The 22,567-nt window shown below is 36.9% G+C and overlaps 1 protein-coding gene across 5 annotated transcripts in view; it reads left to right on the top strand.

Moving 5' to 3' along the window:
* The window catches only part of LOC110256428 (uncharacterized), a 1,007,420-nt gene that overhangs the window by 535,462 nt on the left and 449,391 nt on the right, over positions 1–22,567 (top strand). The gene's annotated exons all lie outside the window — the stretch shown is intronic.

The following is a 22,567-nucleotide window of genomic DNA, read 5'->3' as shown; positions in this document are numbered from 1 at the left end:
TGTGGGTCTGTTTGGGTTCAGTTTGTTTGGGGCCCTCTGTGCTTCTTGTATCTTGAATCCAGTATCCTTTAGATTTGGGAAGTTTCCATCGGTAATTTCTTCAAATATATTGAAAAAAGATCTTTAAAGCCATCTCTTTGTTCTAAAAGAACCCACCTTACCTCAGATATAAACTGGGATTTTGTGTTCTTAGGTAACACAAAATGTTAGATAAGACATTGACTAGGACGGAAAATTTTGGCAGATGAATAAACAAATCTTTGGCACTATGTTCAGATTGTGTGCATCCAAGTACCATTTAGTATCTTTGACCAAAAAAAAATATATATGTGTATATATGGGAGTCAAATATAATTGCCATAGTACAAGTGAAGATTCTCGAGTATTACTTACAGTATGTTTAGGCCCATCATGATTCTTGGAAGATTTTTTGAAAATGAGAAGTTATGTGAACAAAGTGCTAGGTGTGCTAATTGTTACTCAGTGAGTAAATAGTAAGCAGTTATTTTTATCCAAAATGAGATTTATTTGTACTATGCAGTCATGAAGTTTTCTTAAACAATAAAGAACCCTACTAACTTTTGATTCTTTTCTGGGAGTTCAATTTGAACTCTTGAGACTCCTTTTCCAAGTCGGTAAGTTGATAAATCCTTATGCTTCTGTGAATGAAAATAACAAGACTGGTGTGTTTTAAAGGTTGTCAGATCATAAAGATATGTGTGTGTCTGTGTACGTATGTGTCTGTGGGGGCTGGGTACGTATGTGTGTATATGTGTGTAAAATGTGTTCTCTCTTCTTTAAAACCGGTCAGGAAATATTGCTCATTTTTGAACACATGCCAAAAGCAAATATCCTAGCCAAAAGAAATAGTTTTCTTTTTTCCAGACAGTTAAAGGAAGTGTCTGAAAATAAGGACTCTAATAGAATTGCTTTCTCCAATAGAATTATAGCGTAATTACTGAGGAGCCATTATATATTTTATACTGCTCTGTTAGAACTTTCTACTATTTTTTTTTATCCTTTAGAAGATTTTACTACACTGAACTAAGAAGAGGTCATAGTCCATACATCTGACAAATAAATAAAAAAGTGATAATACTAAGTAGAAAATGCTTAAAACTATATTCCATAGAATTAATGTAGTACCACCTTTAACCCTTACTTTAGTTAATGCTAATTCATCACCTAACCCATTCAAGATTTAATTAAATAAAGAATTCAGTAATGCACAGTGCAAAGCTGCCTTCTCCCATAAAACTGTTTTTATTTAGTTATAGGTTCATAGACTTTTCTGGATCTTTATAACCCGTAGTCTTTTCAGTACAAGCAAAGTGAATAAATGTACCTATCCAGTCTAAGTATTTGTAGTTGTATAGAGGTATGATTAATCTTAAAATGCAATTGGTTATATATCTGAAGCAACATGTGTTTTAAAGTCTTTTGCCATCCACCAAAAAGTGGAAAATTCCATTAATAAATAATTAACTATAACTTCATTTTGTACCTCTAAGTAAATACTTTCAGGAAAAAATTAAAATGCTAGTGATAAAAAATTAAATATCTGTACTTTTCTGAAAAATCATTTTTACATATATTATCCTATATACTTAATTAGAACAGTTTTGCTTGTACTGTTATTAGTGGGAATTTAAAACCTAAGTATGGGAATTTAAAACCTAAAGGCTATGTGGATATTTGTTACACCAGAAAATTTATAACTCAACTTGTGGGAATTATCAAACTTTGGGCTGTCATTTTTTTTTTTTTTCTTTTGGAGTTCTTGATCTCCTTTGTCTTCTGGCTTCTGCAGTTGTGTGACATAAATTCCAATTTCCCAACAAGTTAATAAGCAAAATTTACTCATATTCTAAAAGCTCTCTGTTCTTTAGCTATTTAATAACAAAGATATCACTCATGTATATTCTCACATTTAGTGTTAAACTTACATTGTTTTTATAATTTGTGCAGAGTAATGAGGGAATTGAAATTATTTTCAAGCTATCTATAAAATAAGGCAAAAATTCTACCATTCTAAGGTAAGTTGATGAGTATTACTCATACCTTCAAATTTATCTGTGTAACTGTGTTTTGTGTTACACTATTTTATGAAATATCATACATAAAATAAATACATTTACCTAACATATATGTTCAGTTATAAAGGATAGTAAGTAAAACCAGAGGGACCATTACATATCTTCACATACCAGTGCAACCATTGCTGCTGCCCCATCTTTCATTCTAGGATTGGTCACTATGCTGAAGTTCCTGGTTTTCTTTCTCTCATATTTCTTTATGATTTTATATACATGGGTGTATTAGGTATTCACAAGTGTAGAAAGGTCATATTTCTTTATGTAGTGACATTCTTTATCCCTAGTTATGCATTTTTGTCTTGAAGCCCGTCTTTAAGGTTTTTATGTACCCATACCAGCTCAAGTTTGCTCTAGGCATTTTCCACTGCCTCTTTATCTTTTTTTCTCATCTTTATTTTCTCTTTTTACAGATATACTTCTTTGTGTGGTATGTGACTGGATTTTGTTTTAATAGGATTTTCAGACACTTTAAAAAATTAATTTTTAAAAATTTGTTATAGTTGATTTACAAGGTTCTGTCAATTTCTTCTATAACCCAGTTATACATTTATATATGCTCTTTTTTTTTACATTATCCTCCATCATGTTCCATCACAAGTGGTTAGATACAGGTCCCTGTGTTATACAGAAAGCTCTGATTGCTTATGCATTCCAAATGCAGTAGTTTGCATCAACTAACCCCAAACTCCCAGTCCATCCCAATCCCTCCCCCTCTCCCTTGGCAACCACAAGTCAGCTCTCCATGTTCATGAGTTTGTTTCTCTTCTGTAGATAGGTTAATTTGTGTCATATATTAGATTCCAGATATAAGTGATTTCATATGGTATTTATCTTTCTCCTTCTGACTTAACTTCACTTAGTATGAGAGTCTCTAATTTCATTCACATTGTTGCATTTTTTATGGCAGAGTAATATTCCATTGTGTATGTATACCACTTTTACTTTCCTTTTTTAAGTTTATTCTTTTAAGATTTTTTCTTTTGTGCTGAATTTACAATGTTCTGCCAATTTCTGCTGCACAGCAAAGTGACCCAGTCATTCATACACACACACACATTCTTTTTTTCTTATTATCCTCCATCATGTTCCATCACAAGTAGTTAGATATAATTCCCTGTGCTATACAGCAGTATCTTATTGCTTGTGCACTCCAAATGCAATAGTTTGCATATATTAACCCCAAACTCCTAGTACCTCCCACTTCCTTTCCCTCTCCCTTGGCAACCACAAATCATTTCTCCAAGTCCATGAGTTTGTTTCCTTTCTCTAGATTAGTTCATTTATGCCATATATTAGATTCCAGATATAAGTGATATCATATGGTATTTGTCTTTTTCTTTCTGACTTGCCTCAGTTAGTATGAGAGTCTCTAGTTCCTCCATATTGCTGCAAATGTCATTATTTTGTTCTTTTTTATGTCTGAGTAGTATTCCATTATGTATGTGTACCACATCTTCTTAATCCATTCATCTGTTAATGGACATTTAGGTTGTTTCCATGTCTTGGATATCGTGAATGGTGCTGGTGTGAACATACGGGTGCATGTATCTTTTTCAATAAAAGTTTTTTCCAGGTATATGCCCAGAGGTGGGATTGCTGGATCATATGGTAGTTCTATATTCAGTTTTCTAAGGTATCTCCATACTGTTTTCTGTAGTGGCTATACCAATTTATATTACCACCAAAAGTGTAGGAGGGTACCCTTTTCTCCACACCCTCACCAGCATTTTTTATTTGTAGACTTATTAATAATGGCAATTCTGACCAGTGTGAAGTGGTGCCTCATTGTTTTGATTTACATTTCTCTGATAATTAGTGGTGTTGAGCATTTTTAGTGTGCCTATTGGCCATCCGTATGTCTTCCTTGGAGAATGTCTATTCAGGTATTTGCCCATTTTTGAATTGGTTTGTTTGGGGTTTTTTTGATGAGTTGTATGAGCTGTTTGCATATTTTAGAGATTAAGCCCTTGTTGATTTCATTATTTGAAACTATTTTCTTCCATTCTGTAACTTGTCTTTTTTTTCATGTCTGACATATTTTAAATTGTAAACTTTGGTTTATTTACTTTGATTACAGATGCACTGCATTTTTTTCTGGCATTTTATTTTGTTCTTTTTTTGTTTTATATTTTTCTATAATCATTTCCCTCCATGTTTAATTTGCCTTCTTTAGGGTGGATTTTTGAATTGTATTTCACCTTCCTTTTTTGTTCCTTTAGTGCTTTGGAATAATGCACTTGATTTCTTTTTTTATATATAATGATTTTAATTTTTTCCATTATAGCTGGTTTACAGTGTTCTGTCAATTTTCCACTGTACAGCATGGTGACCTAGTTATACATACATGTATACATTCTTTTTTCTCATATTACATGTGCCATCATAAGTGACCAGACATATTTCCCAGTTCTACACAGCAGGATCTCATTGACAATCCATTCCAAAGACAATAGTCTGCATCTATTAACCCCAAGCACCCTACCCACCCCATTCCCCTGCCACCCATGGCAACCACAAGTCTATTTTCCAAGTCCATGATTTCCTTTTCTGTGGAAGGGTTTATTTGTGCCATATATTAGATTCCAGATATAAGTGATAACATATGGTATTTGTCTTTCTCTTTCTGACTTCACTCAGTATGAGAGTCTCTAGTTCCATCCATGTTGCTGCAAATGGCATTCCTTTGTTCTTTTTTATGGCTGAGTAGTATTCCGTTGTGTATATACACCACATCTTCCTAATCCAATCATCTGTTTATAGACATTGGGTTGTTTCCATGTCTTGGCTATTGTGACTAGTGCTGCAATGAACATGCAGGTGCATGTGCCTTTTTAAAGGAAAGTTTTATCTGGATATATGCCCAAGAGTAGGATCACTGGGTCATATGGTCATTCTATGTATAGATTTCTAAGGTATCTCCAAACTGATCTCCATAGTGGCTGTACCAGTTTACATTCCCACCAACAGTGCAGGAGGGTTCACTTTTCTCCACACCCCTTCCAGCATTTGTTCTTTGTGGACTTATTGATGATGGCCATTCTGACTGGTGGTATTTCTTGGTAGTTTTGATTTGCATTTCTCTAATAATCAGGGATGTTGAGCATTTTTTCATGTGCTTGTTGGCCATTTGTATATCTTCCTGAATGTCTATTCAGGTCTTTTTCCCATTTTTCCATTGGGTTTTAAGTTTAATTAGGTCCCATTTGCTTATTTTTGTTTTTATTGTCATTACTCTAGGAGGTGGATATGAGAAGATAATGTGGTTTATGTTGGAGAGTGTTTGGCCTATGTTTTCCTCTAAGAGTTTTATAGTATTTGTTCTTCTATCTAGGTCTTTAATCCATTTTGAGTTTTTTTTGGTATGGTGCTAGGAAGTGTTCTAATTTCATTCTTTTACATGTGGCTGTCCAGTTTTCCCAGAACTACTTATTGAAGGGACTCTTTTCTCCATTGTATATTCTTGCCTCCTTTGTCATAGATTAGTTGACTGTAGGTGCGTGCATTTAATTCTGGGCTTTCTATCCAGTTCAACTGAACTATAGTTCTTTCTTTGTGACAGTACCATATGGTTTTCATGACAGTAGCTTTGTAGTGTATTCTGAAGTCCAGCTCTATTTTTCTTTTGCAGAATATCTTTGACTATTCTAGGTCTTTTGTGCTTCCAAACAAACTTTAAAATATTTTGTTCTAGTTCTGTGAAAGATGTCCTTGGTAATTTGGTAGGGATTACATTGAATCTGTAGATTGCCTTGGGTAGTATAGACCTTTTGATAATACTTACTCTTCTGATCCAAGAGTATGGCATGTCTTTCCATCTGTTTGTGTCATCTTTGACTTCTTTCATCAGCATATTATAGTTTTCAGAGTACAGTTCTTTTGTCTCTTTAGGTAGGTTTATCCTTAAGTATTTTTTCTTTTTGGTGCAATGGTAAATGGGAATGTTTCCCTAATCTCTTTCTGATCTCTTGTTGTTAGCATATAGAAATGCAGTTGATTTCTGTGTATTAATTTAATATCCTGCGACTTTGCCAAATTCGTTGATGAGCTCAAGGAACGAACAGTTTTCTGGTGGAGTCTTTAGTATTCTCTAGGTATGGTATGATGTCATCTGCAAATAGTGATAATTTTACTTCTTCAATTCCAATTTGGATTTCTTTTATTTCTTTTACTTCTCTGATTGCCCTGGCTAGGAATTCCAAAACTATGTTGAATAGGAGTGGTGAGAGCTTCTTTAGAAGTTTCAAATGTGGCATTTTGTCACTTAAATAGGAAATAGCCATAAGTACAAAGTATATTGTGGAAATTTAGATCCCAGATTCTGGAATCAGGCTGAGCAAGTTTAAATCCTGTCCCCATCATTTGATTATTGTGTGGTCTAGTATATGGTTCTTAATTTTGGGCCTCAATTTCATCATCTATAAGAATGAGGTAATAATGTACTTACCTCAAAAGGTTGTTGTGGTGAATGAAAGAGATAATATCTGTAATTAATAATATATGTAAATTAAATGTATGTAAAAGAACTTATATCTGGTATACCTTAAGGGCTCAATGGTTTTATTTTTTATTTTTTATTTTTTTTTTTTTTGCTTTTTAGGTGTGCACCCATGGCATATGAAAGTTCCCAGGCTAGGGGTTGAATTGGAGCTACAGCTGCCAGCCTTTACCACAACCACAGCAAAAGGCCGTCTGAGCCACATCTGCAACCTACTCTAAAGCTCACATCAATGCCAGATCACTGACCCACTGAGCAAAGCCAGGGATTGGACCCTCACCCTCATACTAGTCAGATTCATTTCTGCTGTGCCATGACAGGAACTCCCTCAATGTTAATTTTCATTGTTTTTATCTTTATTATCATTTATGTATGAATTGCCAGCCATTAAAAACTTCACCAAAATCTGCAAGAGACTCTCAAGCACAGAAATACTTCTTAGAGATGAATAAAACAAAAAATGGAATGAGAATCCATTCACTGCAATCCCAAATTGAAACTTTAAAAAGTATTTCATGATTTGAATAGTTCAATAATTTGCTTATAATTCCACTTATCTAGGTACACGCATTCTTCACCTTATGTCCATCTAGAGAGGACATTTTGAGTTAGGAAGTGATTCAAAGTAGAGAGTGCTACTTAAAGGAATTAACTATTCTCAAGGGTTATAGAAGCTTATTTGTCTTCATCTCAAGCACACAAAAGAAGGCTGTGTATAGTTTGTCCATGAGAAGTATCTTCATAATTTCTATATCTGCATTTAATTGAAATGACCAGATATTGAGGCTGTGAAATAATTACTGCCATTTTAATGAAAAATGAGAAATAGATTTTTTTTTTACCTAGTGGAAGGAATGACTAGGATATGAAGCTGATGAGATGTGGAATCTGACTAATTATTAAAGTCATGTATCATCTAGTCAAATAAAGATAGTTTGTTTAAAGATTCAGAGGCTTATTGGTAGAACTAAAATAACCATTTGAAATAATTAAAATATCCTATATTATTTGTTAAAAGTATGATTTTCTAAAGGTAGCAAGTTTCTGTAGGTACCAAAAGATTAACTTTGATTTAAAGGAGGCTATAGATCTGAAGTCTTCTAACTGGACCATTTAGAGTCCAGGAAATTTTTTAGAAATAACTTGTAACCATAAGCCTGTGGGCTCTAGGGACATGTGGGAATTATGTGTCTCTTTATTATCTAGTAATATTATAAGCATTTTATGAAAATTAACTTGGTTCTTTGGAATAACTTCATAATGTAAATTTTAATTAATTAATTAATTAATTTTTTGTCTTTTTGCCTTTTCTAGGGCCACTCCCATGGCATATGGAGGTTCCCAGGCTAGGGGTCGAATCGGAGCTGTAGCCACCGGCCTATGCCAGAGCCACAGCAATGCAGGATCTGAGCCGCATCTCAACCTACACCACAGCTCACGGCAACGCTGGATCCTTAACCCACTGAGCAAGGCCAGGGACTGAACACGCAACCTCATGGTTCCTAGTCAGATTCATTAACCACTGAGCCACGACAGGAACTCCATAATGTAGATATTTTTAGACCTATTTTACAGATGAGAAATCACAGAGCAGTCACAGATGAGTATAATTATTTGCTAAAGATCAAAGAGGAGGCAAATGGGAGAGTCAGAATTTCAACATAGGGGATCTGGCCTGGGTACTTAACTATACAATCTTCTTCTCATGATTAGTTATCACTTGATGAAAGAACCAGCCAAGGCTCTAACACCTCCTGTTTGTAATCCTCAAGTCTCATTTTAATCTCATCATGCTTCAGAGCAACTTTTTCCCTAGGTGGATAAAATATACACATCAAACTTTGATGTAATTGTTTAATATAATTTTTTAAATGTTTTGATGTTTTTATTTTTTAATGAATTATCTCCTCTAAACATTCTTAAATATAGCTTCTCTTTCAAATGTATAGTCAAATCTAGCCAATTAAGCCAAGGGCTTTTATTTAAAAAATAATTTTGCAGTAACCATCTCCTGGAAGTTCCCAGGCCAGAGACAGAACCCAAGTCACAGCAGTGACCCAAGCCGCAGCATTCACACCAAATCCTTAACCACTAGGTTACCAGAGAACTCCTAAAACATTTAAAAATTAGATCTTAAGTGTCCTAAGAAAAGAAATACAACTTTAGTTTACAAATTAGATGGGAAACAGTGTATACTAGTTTGTTTACCTGCTTTTGTTCAGAGCCCATATGAAATTTTATACTTTCATGTGGTCAGTCCTTTATATTTAATTCCTAACAGTGCAAAGTATATCCATTCTCCACCTAATGGCTACTTTGGAAGAGACGGTTATTGGCTTAGGAAGTAGTTCGTAGTGGGAAGAGCACCATAAAGGAGTATATTTACCTGGATTTACATAGAAACACTCTCTTTAATTTGTTTGTTTGCTGACATGGTACTGAGGGATTCCCAAGGTAATTTTTTTTGGCCTCTTTGGATTGGGGTTTCTTTTGTCTTAAAATTCCTGCAGGTAAAATATCTTTATCTGAGGATAATGTGAGCCACAGTTTATCAAAATGGAAGTTTGATGAAAACAATATTAATAGTGTATACCAATTGTATTTCAATATAAAAAGATAAAACAGGTATATTTATAAATAAAAAATACGGAAATAAAAAAGAATGATGCCCTTTTACATGCAAAAAAAAAAAAAAAAAGAAAGAAAGAAAAGGAAAAAAGCTCTATACTAACACACTAAAAACAGGAAGGTGGAAAGTTTCCTGGAGATTGTTTAGAAGCCAAAAGAGCTCATTAGTAATGGAACTGAGACCATGAAATTTACCTAGGAAATGCCATTCAATAACAACCTGCAGAATTTGTAAAAAAGAGATCTGAATAAAAGTCTCATTTCCATTTCCCTATTGCTTTTGTTACCTAGGGTGAATCATTAGTGACATTAATAACATCACCATTTTAGTAACATTATAAAAATATTATTTTAGTCAATACTGACTTTTTTGTTCGGAAATAAAGACTGTAGTTAAGAAATCATATGTAATATCCTAAAATAACATGTGGCTAAAATAAAATTCTAGCTTTAAATATTTAAATCAGAAAAAAAGAAAATACCAAGGACACCAGAGAAAAATCTTTGAGACATTGTTCATAAGTTACTTAATTTTAATATGCTTTGGTTTTATATTAAAAAAAATCCTATGTCATTACACTTAACAGGATGGATGCAGAAAATAACAAATGTAGAGACTATAGAGAAATTAGAACCCCTCTGTGCTATTGATGTAAATGTAAAATGGTTCAGGCACTATAGAAAACAATATGGTAGTTTCTCCAAAAATTAAAAGTATAATTTGCTTATTTTTTATAATGATTTTTATTTTTTCTGTTATAGCTGGTTTACAGTGTTCTGTCAACTCTTCACTGCACAGCAAGGTGACCCAGTAACACATGCATGTACAAATTCTTTTTTCTCACATTATCCTGCTCCATCATAAGTGACCAGATATAGTTGCCACTGCTACACAGCAGGATCTCATTGCTTATCAATTTCAAAGGCTATAGTTTCATGTATTAACCCCAGATTCCCAGTACATCCTGCTCCCTCCCCCTCCCCCTTGGCAACCACAAGTGTATTCTCCAAGTCCATGATTTTCTTTTCTGTGGAAAGGTTCCTTTGTGCCATATATTAGATTCCAGATATAAGTGATATCATATGGTATTTGTCTTTCTCTTTCTGACTTACGTCACTCAGGATGAGAGTCTCTAGTTCCATCCATGTTGCTGCAGACGGCATTATTTTGTTCTTTTTTATGGCTGAGTAGTATTCCATTGTGTATATATACACCACATCTTCCTAATTCAATCATCTATCAGTGGATATTTTGGTTGTTTCCATGTCTGGGCTATTGTGAATAGAGCTGCAACGAACATGCAGGTGCATGTGTGTTTTTAAAGGAAAGTTTTGTCTGGATATATGCCCAAGAGTGGGATTGCTGTATCATGTGGTAGTTCTATGTATAGATTTCTAAGGTATCTCCAAACTGATCTCCAGAGTGGTTGTACCAGCTTACATTCCTACCAACGGTGCAGGAGGGTTCACTTTTCTCCACACCCTGTCCAGCATTTGTTCTTTGTGGAATTATTAATGATGGCCATTCTTACTGGTGTGAGGTGGTATCTTGTGGCAGTTTTGATTTGCATTTCTCTAATAATCAGGGATGTTGAGCATTTTTTCATGTGCTTGTTGGCCATCTGTACATCTTCCTTGGAGAAATGTCTGTTCAGGTCTTTTGCCCATCTTTCCATTGGGTTGTTGGCTTTTTTGCTTTTGAGCTGCATAAATTGCTTGTATATTCTAGAGATTAAGCCCTTGTCAGTTGCATCATTTAGAAGTATTTTCTCCCATTCTGTATGTTGTCTTTTTGTTTTCTTCTTGGTTTCCTTTGCTGTGCAAAAGCTTGTCAGTTTGATTAGGTCTCATTGGTTCTTTTTTGCTGTTATTTTTTGTTGCTTTGGGGACTCACCTGAGAAAATATTCATGAGGTTGATGTTCTAGACTGTTTTGCCTATTGTTCTTTTCTAAGAGTTTGATGGTGTCTTGTCTTATATTTAAGTTTTTCAGCCATTTTCAGTCTATTTTTGTGCATGGTGTGAGGGTGTGTTCTAGTTTCATTGATTTGCATGCAGCTGTCCAGGTTTCCCAGCACCACTTCCTGAAAAGACTGTCTTTTTCCCACTTTATGTTCTTGCCTCCTTTGTCAAAGATTAATTGACCATAGGTGTCTGGGTTTACTTCTGTGTTCTCTATTCTGTTCCATTGGTCTATATGTCTGTTTTGGTACCAGTAGCAAACTATATTGATGACTGTGGCTTTGTAATATTGCCTTAAGTCTGGGAGAGTGATGCCTCCTATTTGGTTTTTGTTACTGAGGATTGCTTTGGCAATTCTGGGTCTTTGGTGGTTCCATATAAATTTTTGGATTGTTTGCTCTAGTTCTGTGAAAAACGTTATTCAGTTTTGGCAGGGTGTAAGTCTCTAGAAAGTTTTCCATTTCTTTTAGGTTGTCAGTGTGTTAGCATACAATTGTTCATAGTATTCTCTCATGTTTTTTTGTATTTCTGCAGTATCCATTGTGATTTCTCCTTTTTCATTTCTTATTTTGTTTATTTGGTTTTTTTTCACTCCCCTTCTTGGTGAGTGTGGCCAGAAGTTTGTCAATTTTATTTACCTGTGCAAAGCACCAGCTCTTGGGTTTATTGATTTTTTTCTTTCTTCTTTTTTTTTTTTTTTTTTTTGAATCTCTGTTCACTCCTCTTATTGGTGAGTCTGGCCAGAGTTCTGTTGATTTTGTTTACCTGTACAAAGAACCAGCTCTTGGGTTTATTGATTTTTTTCTATTGTTTTTTGAATCGCTACTTTATTGATTTCCTCTTTGATCTTTATGATTTCCTTCCTTCTGCTAACTTTAGGTTCTGTTTGTTCTTCTTTTACCAGTTCATTTTGGTGGTGGGTTAAGTTGTCAATTTGAGATTTTTCTTTTTTTTTGAGAAAGGCCTGTATTGCTATGAACTTCCCTCTGAACACTGCTTTTGCAGTCTCCCATAGATTTTTAGTGGTTTTATCTCCATTATCATTTGTCTTGAGGTATTTTTTAGTTTCCTTCCTGATTTCCTCATTGACCCATTGATATTTTAGTACTATGTTGTTTAGTCTCCATGTAGTCAGTTTTTTGTCATTTCTTTTCCTGTGGTTGATTTCTGGTTTCATGCCATTGTGGTCAGAGAAGATACTTGAAATAATTTCTACACTCTTAAATCTGTTGAGGTTAGCTTTGTGCTCCAGTATATGATCAATCCTTGAGAATTTTCAACGTGCACTTGAGAGGAATGTGTATTCTGATTTTTTTTTTTGAATGTAATGTCCTGAAAATATCAATTAAGTCTAACTTTTCTATTGTGTCCCTTAGGATCTCTGTCACCTTATTGATTTTCTGTCTAGAGAATCTGTCCATTGATGTAAGTGGGGTGTTGAAGTCCCCTACTATGATTGTCTTCCCATCAGTTTCTCCTTTTATGTCTGTTAATATTTGTGGTAGGTATCTGTGTGGTGCTATCTTAGAGGCATATATATTGATGATTCTAATGTCCTCTTCTTGAATGGATCCTTTAACCATTCAATAGTGTCCTTATTTGTCTTTATGGCCTTCATTATATTTTATTTTATTTTTTCTCTATTTATTTATTTAGTGATAGACAGAATTCCCTGGGCCAGGGATCAAACACGCACCATAGCAGTGACAACAACAGATCCTTTAACCACTTGGCCTTCGTTTTAAAGTCTATTTTGTCTGATATATGAGTATTGTAACTCCTGCTTTCCTGTCTTGTCCATTGGCATGAAATATCTTTTACCATCCCCTCATGTTCAATCTATATGTCTCCTTTGCCATAAGGTGACTCTCCTCTGGACAGCAGATTGTAGGTTTTTGGCTTTTTTTTGTCCAATCTGCCACTCTATGTCTTTTGATTGGCGCATTCAGTCCATTGACATTTAAGATAATTATTCATTGGTATGTATTTATTGCCATTTAAAACCTTGTTTTCCAGTTGATTCTATGTTTCTCCTTTCTTCCTTTCTTTTCTTTGTTTGATTATTTCCATTTATTTTATGTTTGAGTACTTTTCTTTTTAGCTTTTGTGAATGTAATGTTTGTTTTTTCATTGCAGTTGCCCTGTTTTTTAATTATGTTAACCCCTTCCTGTATCTGCTTGCTTTAGCCTGATAATCATATAGACTCAAACAAGTTTTTAAAAGAAGGAGTCTATATTTTCTTTCTTTCCTTACCCACATTCTCTGATTTTCAAGTCCTTTTTTTAACATCTTCGTGTTTTTCTTTTTGCATTCTTTGTGTTTATCATTGCTTTTACAGTAGTTTTTTTTTCCTCCTGTTTTAGATATGAATGCTTGCTTATTTAAGTGGTTGCTTTCCAATTGTAGTTTCCTCCATCTTCTTCATAGTTCTGTTTTTGGTTTTAGTTAGAGAAGCCCTTTCAGTATTTCTTTTACAATGGTTTTAGTATTGCTGTAGTCTTAACTTTTGTTTGTTGGAGAAATTCTTTATTTCCCCTTCTATCGTAAATGATATTCTTGATGGATAGAGTATTCTAGGCTGCAGTTTTTTTTTCCTTTCAGCACTTTAACTATATCTTGCCACTCCCTTCTGGCCGGTAGTGTTTCTGTAGAGAAATCAACTGATAGCCTTATGGGGGTTCTCTTATAATTAATACTTTCTTTTTCTCTTTCAGCCTTTAGAATGTTCTGTTTGTCTTTAACTTTTGCCATTTTTATTATAATATGTCTTGGTGTGGACCTATTTGGATTCAACTTGTTTTGGGCCCTCTGTGCTTCCTGTATCTTGATATCAGTTTACTTTAGATTTGGAAAGTTTTCAGACATGATTTCTTCAATTGTATTTTCAATCCCCTTTTCTTTTTCTCCTCCTTCTGGAATTCCTACTATGAATAGATTGGCCTTCTTTGTATCATCCCATAGGTTTCTCATATTGCTTTCATTTTTTAAATTTGGTTTTCTGTCTGCTGTCCTAATTGGTTGATTTACATTATTCTATCTTCCAAGTCACTAATTCATTCCTCTGCATTATTCATTCTGCTCTTTAGTGCCTTTATCTCAGTTTGCATCTCTGCAAATGAATTTCCTGGTTTTCCTTGGCTCCTCCTTATATTTTCTAGTTCCTTTCTAAAGGAATCTGCGTTCCTCTTCGTATCCACTCTTAATTTCTTGATATTCAGCCTTAATTCCTTCAGTATTTTTACTATCTCCCTTTTGAGCTCAATTTCTGTCAGACTGCAGAGATCTGTTTCATTGTTTGTGTTTCATGTGAATTGTGTTCTTCTAACTGGAAATGGTTTCTGAGCATCTTCATCTTGCTTATGTTTTTATTTTTCTGTGAGTTTAGGGAAACCAAACTGTATTTTTGTAGGGCTCCTTCTTTTTTTTGTTGTTGTCCTTTTTTTTTTTTTTTTTAGGGCTACACCTGTGACATATGTAGGTTCCCAAGCTAGGGGTCTAATTGAAGCCATAGCTGATAGCCTACACCACAGCCACAGCCACACCAGATCCAAGCCACATTTTCAACCTACATCACAGCTCATGGCAGTGCCATATCCTTAACCCACTGAGCAAGGCCAGGGATCAAACCTGCAACCTCATGATTCTTAGTTTCATTTCTTCTGCACCACGACAGGAATTCCTCCAGAGGGCTACTTCTATGCAAGAGCACCTCTTTTTTATTTTGTGGAAGTTTAGTGTTCATTTTTGGCATGGGAGTTTTGATATTTGCTGTCTCTTTCTTGGGTGTGATCAGGCTGTTATCCCCAGGGTGTTGATTGTGTTTCCAGGGAGAAGGAGGCAATGGGTAGGGCTAGTAGTCAGTGCCTTGTTGCTGGGCTCTTAACAGCATCAAGGACCTGCAGGAAGCTGTGGCAGGTTACTCCTAGTTGCAGGGCCCTGGCAAGTGGTAGTGAGCCTTAGGAAGATTTACAAGGTACCTAGAGCATTGGTCAGTGGCAACAGCAGGGTGTGTGATTTCCCAGGGGAGTGAGAATAACAACAGGTATTGTTAAATTGCAAGGTCCTCTCTGAGGTGATTGGAGCTGTAAGTGGTGCCTGTTCAGGGACCCCTGGTGGTAGCAGGCCATGTCCACCTCTGGAGTCAGTGATAACTGTGGTGGTTTGCCCCTGCTACCTGCAGACCACGCAAGAAGCACCCTGTCTTACTTAGCCCACACAGGAGGTGTTGCACAGGCTGCTCCTAGTTGCAGGATCCTTGGAAGTGACAGAGATCAAGTGTGTGGGCACTGCCTGGAGTGTTCGGCAGTGGCAGCAACAGGTCTGGTGTGCTCCTAGGGGTAGAAGAGCAACAGCAGATATTGTTCAGTCACAGTGCCCCCTCTGTGGTGTCCTTGAGGTGATTGGGCCCGCAAGTAGTGCCTGTTCATGGACCCCTAATGGTGGTGGTCCATACCCACATTTGGAGTCAGAGATAACTGTGGTCATTTGCCCTTGCCACCTGGAGACCCCACAAGAATCACCTTGTCCTGCTTAGCCCCCATAAGAGGTGCTGTCCCATTTGCTCCTAGTTGTAGGATCTTGGGAAAGGACAGTGATCAAGTGCCTGGGCACTGACCATAGCATTTAGCACTTTCAGCTGCAGGATGGGCATGTTCCTAGGGAGGTGAGAGCAATAACATGTGGTGCTTGCAGTGTCCTCTTTTTTTGCCAACCCCTGAAGTGACTGGGGCCACAGGTGGAGCCCACTCACATGCCCCCAGTGATGGCTGGCCACGCCTCCCTCTGGCCTCCGAGATGACTGCTGTGGTCCATCCATGCCACCTGTAGATCATGTAAGAGGCACCATTTCACAATTAGCACTCCACTACCCTTAGTCCACACAAGAGATGGCCAGCCACCCATAGCCTGCCAAGAAGTTCCCAGTCCTCCATAGCCTGGGTAAGTTGCTATTCACCGCCTGTAGCCTGCACCAGAGGTGCCCCGCCCTCTGAGAGCCCACACTCAGGTGTGCAGCGATATTGCTATGGCGGTCCTCCCATCCTGCTCTTGCCCTCCCCAGCAACGTTGCCTTGCTTCTCCTGTGGGCCAGGACCTTCTCCCGGGTTCCCTCCACATGGTGTTCTACTCCCCATATGGTAGCACACAGCTCCCCCACCCCTGGCACAGCGCTGCTTAGCCCCTTAGGGTGTTTCCATAGAGCCAACCCTAGTCGTCTCCCTGGGAATGACCTTCCGAGCCTAAGTCTCAGCACTCAGCCACACCCTAGTGTCTCAGGCTGTGGTGTCCTGGGCAGTGGTGCAGATGATCTGTGAGGTCTCACTTTACTTTGCCCTCCTCAATCCAGGTGCTGCACTTTTCTCAGTGACTTTGAGGTCCCTCCATCTTGGTCGATCTCCCCGTCAGTCAGGTGGCTTCCCAAGATGTGGGTTCCTTTTCTCTTTCACAGCTGCTTCTCAGGGATGCTAGTCTCGTCCTGATTCCTTCTCTCTCCCTCTTTTTTCTTTTTTTTCTACCCAGTTATATCAAGTGTTTCTTTCCCTTTTTGGAGGTTTAATTTCTTCTGCCAGCATTCAGTATATGTTCCTTGTGAGTCGTTTTACATGTAGATGTCTTTTTTTTAATGTGTTTGTGGGAGAAGGTGAGCATGATGTCTTACTCCTCTTCCATCTTGATCTACCTCCAAAAATAGAATTTATGGTATGATCCAGTTTTTCCACTTCAAAACAGTTGAACACAAGTTCACAAAGGGATATTTGTATACACATGTTCATAGCAGCATTAGTCACAGTAGTCAAAAGATGGAAGCAACCCATGTGTCTCTCAATGGACAAAATGGATAAACAAAATGTAGTGTTTATCTATTTATCGATCTATCGATCTATCTATCTATATATACACACAATGGTATATTCAGCCTTAAAAGGGAAGAACATCCTGACACTACTACAACATGGATGAAACTTGAGAACATTAGCTAATTATCAGAAGACAAATACTGTATGATTCCATTTATATGAAGTATATAGAATAGTCAAATCCATAGAGACTGAAATTATAATGATACTTGCTCAGAGCCGAGGGTATGGGAAAATAGGGAGTTGTTAAAGGGTACAGAGCTTCAGTTTTGCAAAGCAAAAATGGCTTTTCTGGAGATTGGTTGCATAAGAGTGCAAAAATATTTAATACTACTGAACTTCACACTTAAAAATGGTTAAGGGGGTAAATTTTATGTTATCCCTATATTTACCACAATTAAAAGTAAATGAAAATCCACACAGGAAAAAATAGACAGTTGTAGTTTTGCAGTTGATTAAGTGTTGCAACTGCAGTTTACACCTACTGTGCTTGTCTATACCAATGTGTAGTCCTTGGATCAGCAGCATTATCATGACCTGGCAACTTCAAAACATTTTTTTAATATTTTATTCACCCTACTTAGTAGGACAGAGCAGATTTATCTGGTAATCTCTAATCCTCACTAAAATAAAATTGTAGTGATATTTTTACAATGAATAAAATTAGTATAAGAATTCAAAAATTGTCCAATACTATTTTATGTTCATCTGACAAAATATTTATGCATAAAATAAATAATTCACTTTTAAAAATTTGATTTGTTCAAGCCAATAGTAAATAAGTACAATTTAGAGGAAATGATCACTATAAATATGAGAGAGCTGTACAGATTAATTTATGTGGACAAGCATACATTCCCCAGGTACTTTTCAAAATATTTTTTCTTTCACTTTTATTGAGATATAATTGACATATAACATTGTATAAGTTTAAGGTGTAAAACAATGATTTAAGTATTTATTACAAAATAATTTCCACAGTTAGTTTAATTAACCTTCATCATCTCACATAGTTTTATAATTTTTTCCTGTCATGAGAACCTTTAAAATCTGTTCCCTTAACAACTTTCAAATGTCCAATACAATATTGTGACTCATGAGCATCTTTGGAGACACTGGCCATGGTGCTGAACTTGAATTCTAGATACCATCTGGTATCCCAAACCTTACCTTTTTAGTTTCTGGGTAATAAGAGTTGAAAGGAGAGATTCTGGGGCAGCATTGGATGCCAAAGGCCACAATGAAAAAAAGCACAATGAGATATTTGAAAGACTTCAGAACCTCAACTGAGTATCAAATAGAATGTAAACATCTCAATATTTTAACAACTGGCCTGGATGTTGTGATCACATGATCACATATATCTGCTAGGGGACTTTAATTAGTTTTACCACATTACTCTGAAAATATGGAAATGTTATAAAATGTACTATCTGGACTTGAGTTAGATCAAGACTCTGGAAAGTTGGAGGTATTAATACAATAGTAGGGACTGAATTGTAGAATCTCAGAATAAAAATCAAAGTCAAAAAGTCAAGAGTGATCCGAGATAAGCATGTAATCTTTTTTTTTTTCTTGTCTTTTTGCCTTTTCTAGGGCTTCTCCCGTGGCATTTGGAGGTTCCCAGGCTAGGGGTCTAATTGGAGCTGTTGCCGCCGGCCTACGCCACAACCACAGCAACACAGGATCCAAGCCGTGTCTGTGACCTATACCCCAGCTCTTGGGAACGCCGGATCCTTAACCCACTGAGCAAGGCCAGGGGTCGAACCCGCAACCTCATGGTTCCTGGTCGGATTTGTTAACCACTGTGCCACGATGGGAACTCCCAATAAGCATGTAATCTTGAAAGATAATAGTTCATAAGATTGCACACCCTACTGTTTAAACTTTGTTTAATTGGCCATGAAAAAGGAGTAGAAAATGTGTTAATTCTTTTGAGGAGGAGATTAAATTTAAAAACTAGCTAAATAAAAACTAAGAAAATAGTAGTTCAAAATTTCTTCCAGTATTAGGGTTTTGAATATCCTGGTGGATACTGCTTAAATAATGATTTTGTGTCATATATATATCATATCATCTTTCCGAATATTGTTGACATTTACTATTAGCTTTACATTGATACACAGAGCTTACCTCTGTGTATTCTGTAAGGATGACTCTAGGCTATATCTAGTAAAAATGAGTTTAGTTTAATTTTTATTTTATTTTCTTTATTTTATTGCTTTTTAGGTCTGTACCTGCAGCATATAAAAGTTCCTATGGGTCATATCAGAGCTGCAGCTGCTGGCCTACACCATAGCCACAGCAACACTGTATCTGAGCCACGTCTGCAGCCTACACCACAACTCACTGCAATGCCTGATCCATAACCCAATGAGCAAGTCCAGAGCTCGAACCCACATCCTTAATTCATTTAGTGTGAGACTCCCTAGTTGCATCCACATTGCTGCAAATGCCATTTCATCCTTTTTTTTATGAGTAGTATTCCATCATATGTATGTATATATGTATCACATCTTAATCCATTCATCTGTCAGTGGACATTTGGGTTGTTTACATGTCTTGGCCCTTTCCTATATCCACTTGGTTTTAGACTGATAATCATACAGGCTCAAACACATTCTTAAAAAGAGAGTTTAGATTTTCTTACTCTCCTTCCCCACATTTTATGATTTTAATGTCCTTTTTAAAAATCTCTTTGTGTTTATCCTTTTGTTGTTCCTTGTTTATCATTGCTTTCACAAATAGGTTTATTTTTTCTTTCTTTCTTTCTCTCTCTCTCTCTCTTTTTTTTTTTTTTTTTTTTTTTTTTTTTTTTGTCTTTTTGCTATTTCTTGGGCTGATCCCATGGCATATGGAGGTTCCCAGGCTAGGGGTCGAATTGGAGCTGTAGCTGCCAGCCTACGCCAGAGCCACAGCAACGCGGGATCCAAGCTGCATCTGTAACCTACACCACAGCTCACGGCAACGCCGGATCGTTAATCCACTGAGCAAGGGCAGGGACCGAACCCGCAACCTCATGGTTCCTAGTCGGATTCGTTAACCACTGTGCCACCAGGGGAACTCCTCTCTCTCTTTCTTCCTTCCTTCCTTCCTTTCTTTCTTTTTCTTTCTTTCTTTCTTTCCTATCTGTATACTGGCTTATTTAAGTGATTACTATCCAATTGTGATTTCTTCCATCCTTCATCTTTTTTCCTATTTTCAGGATACCTGTTAATATTTCCTTCAGCATAAGTTTAGTATTGCTATATTCTTTTAGTTTTTGCTTGTCTGAAAAAATATTTCTTCTTCTATTTTAAATGTTAATCTTACTATATTACAAAAATTTTCACTTTTATACCTTTGAGTATATCTGACATTCTCTTCTGGCCTGTGAGTTTCTGTAGAGAAATCAGCTGATAGCCTTATGAGGGTTCCCTTGTAATTAACTTGTTTTTCATTCTTCCTGCCTTAGAATCTGCTTCTTATCTTTAACTTTTGCCACTTTTATTATAATATTGTCTTGGTATAGGTCTATTTGGAGTCATCTTGTTGGGGACCCTCTGTACTTCCTGTACCTGGATGTCTGTTTCCTTCTTTGGATTTGGAAATTTTTCAGCCATTATTTCCTCAAATACATTTTCTTTTCCATTTTTGTTGCTGTTGTAGTTTTCATCACACCCACAGCATATGGAAGTTCCTGGGCCAGGGATTCACTCTGAGCCAAAGCTGCGACCTATGCCACAGTTGTAGCAATGATGGGTCCTTAACCATTGTGCCAAGATGGGGATAAAACCCATGCTGCCACAGAAACAATGCCAGTTTCTGAATCCCTTTGTGCATGGCATGAACTCCCTTAAATAAATTTTCAATACCCTTTTCTTTGTCTTTTCTTTCTGGGATCCCTATTATACATAGATTGGCATGCTTTATATTATCCCATAAATCTCTTATATTACTTTCATTTCTTTTTTTTTTTTTAATTTCGCTTTCTGTCTATTGTTGGATCAGGTGATTTCCATTATTCTACCCTTCAAGTCACTACTTTGTTCCTCTGCTTATTCATTCTGTTGTTCAATGCCTTTAGCTCAGCTTTCATCTTGGCAAAAGGATTTTATAATTTTTTTGATTCCACCTTATAGTTTCTAGTTCCTTTTTAAAGTAATCTGTGTTACCATTGATTCATGTTCTTAATTCCTTCAGTATTTTCTCCCTTTTGAACTTGGTGTCTGTTAGACTGCAGAGGTCTGTTTCCTTGTTTGCTCCTTCAGGGAAATTCTCCTATTCTTGTAACTGGGAATGATTCCTGTGCTTCTTTATTTTGCTTATTTTTTCTTACTCTGTGAGTTTAGCGAAAATAATTATCTAATGTAGTCTTGGAGGGTTGCTTATATGCGGGAGTGTCCCTGTGTAGCTGGTGTGGGTTTGCTATTTTTTTGGCATGCAGGCTGCCTTTAGTTTGGATGCTTACTGTCTTTTTCTTCCATGTGTGCATGCCATTATCCCCTTGATAGAGAGTTCAGGCACACAGCTTGCACATGCTTCCAGGAACAGAGGGCAACAGGTGCCACTCAATTGCAGGGCCCAGTTACCTTGGGGTAAATGAGGTGGCAGGTAGTGGTAGAGGGTTTCACCACCTCTGGAGTCCAAGATGGATGCAGTGGTTTGTACTCACTCCAATAGCCTGGCCAAGAGGCACCCTGCAACCTGAAAGCCCATGAGTGCACAGACAAAAAATTCCTGTGAAAGTCCTGCCCCCTCCTCTCGCACTCTCCAACTATGGTACCTCGCTTTTATGGTGGGCCCAGGCCTCCTCCTGCACTCCCTTGCCTGTGGCGTAATACTCTGTAACCCCTTGGGGTTTTTTCACACAGCCAACCCTAGACCCCTCCATGGACCTGCCTCAGAAGCCTGAGGCTCAGCACTCAGCCACCTTCTGAGTGTCTTAGTCTGTGATGCACAGAGCAGTGGTACCAATCATCTGTGTGGCTTTCTGTCTGCTTTGCCCTCCTCAGACCAGCTGCTGAGCTTTTCTCTGAAGCTTTGAGGCTTCCCCTCCATCCCCAGCTGATCCCACTGACAGTTAGGTGGTCTCCCAATGTGTGAATTCCTTTCTTCTTTCACAGCTCCTTCTCAGGAGGCCTGGTCCTGTCCTGATTCATTTCTTTCTTGCTTTTTTTTTCTCTTCTCTCTCTCTCTCTCTCTTTTTTCTTTTGTTCTGCCCAGTTATGTGGAGGTTTTCTTACCCTTTTTGGAAGTCTGTGGTCTTCTGAGAGCATCCAGAAGATATTCTGTGCTGATTGTTCTACATGTAGATTTTCTTTTGTTTGTCGTACTTGTGGGATAAGGTGAGCTTCATGTCCTACTCCTTCATCATCTTGATACTGGATTTCACTTTTGTTCTTTTATAAAAGAAATTTTAATCACTTGAGGATAAGTTACTGCCAAGGTGCCCCTACCACTTCTGAATGCTCTTGTGTATTCACTGTGAGACTTTCATGTTTCTGCTTATATTCGAATCAAGAAAATGTCTTCAGTTCAGAAAGTGTCTC

Source organism: Sus scrofa, chromosome 13 (genome assembly GCF_054392235.1).
Source record: "Sus scrofa isolate SSC_HxYL_T2T_F1_AM1 chromosome 13, Sscrofa_HxYL_maternal_Yorkshire_Landrace_v2.0, whole genome shotgun sequence".
NCBI lineage: Eukaryota > Metazoa > Chordata > Mammalia > Artiodactyla > Suidae > Sus > Sus scrofa.
Note: the sequence above shows the minus strand (reverse complement) of the source record. Positions and strands in the feature narration are given on the sequence as shown.